The following is a 987-nucleotide window of genomic DNA, read 5'->3' as shown; positions in this document are numbered from 1 at the left end:
CATTTCATGAAAAGCAAGAGGAATCCGAAATGAGTTGAAACTATGACTAGTTCAAATAAATTCAAGATGTATCTTTAAATCAATTGAGGATTAAATGAGCTAACATTCAAATGAATTAAGTAAATTGATATCCAAAACTTGGAAAATCCTTGATATTGATATTTTCTTTTTTAAAAATTTTTGGAAACACTAGCAAGCATCGTGCCGAAAAATCACAATGTTTCATGAGAGCAATTTTGAACGAAAAGAAAAATAACTGGAAGCCACTTGTCACGTCCTGACCTAGGTTTCGAGCGGCGTAACATATTCAAAATATGCTAGAGCATCAAATGCATTATGCCCAACGCACATGCGTTGTACTGGTTCCAAATTGAATCAGTAAATGCGCTAATTTCACTTATAAGTGAACTGGTTACGCACACTCCAACTTTTGCGTGTTTAACACATTACTCGCCAAACATGTGAAAAGGGCCCATGTGCCATATGTGAACAAGCCACAATTTCACGTTTTTTCATGAATACAAGCCTAATCCAGCCGTACAAATAAGAATGTTTGATTAAGAAATAAATCTTTTATCAACAAATCTTTTTTGTAAAGAGAGATTACGTCTGTATCAATTAAAAACCGAGAAAATTTGGCTTGTTTACGTATGGTACATGGGACCTTTTCACATGTTTGGCGAGATTTGTTGTGCAAGCCAGAGCAATGATTGTGCGTTTTGAGAGGACACACTGGTTGATTAAGGCTTGAATTTTTGCGTACAGCTGACTGGTTAGATGAACTCATTTGCACAGTCTATAAAAAGGGCCATCTATTCGAGACTGAAGCCGTCTGTTGTTTGCGAAGGGTGATTCACAACGGACCAAATGATCACCTTGCCTCAAATCCTCCAGAAAAGTAAATTTGCAGACTCTGTTGAAAGACTTCAAGGTGGCATTCGATTCAGTTAACCGCAACGAGTTATGGCAGATTAAGCTTGCACACGG

Source organism: Wyeomyia smithii, chromosome 2, assembly GCF_029784165.1.
Source record: "Wyeomyia smithii strain HCP4-BCI-WySm-NY-G18 chromosome 2, ASM2978416v1, whole genome shotgun sequence".
Lineage (NCBI taxonomy): Eukaryota > Metazoa > Arthropoda > Insecta > Diptera > Culicidae > Wyeomyia > Wyeomyia smithii.
This window is presented reverse-complemented; position numbering follows the sequence as displayed.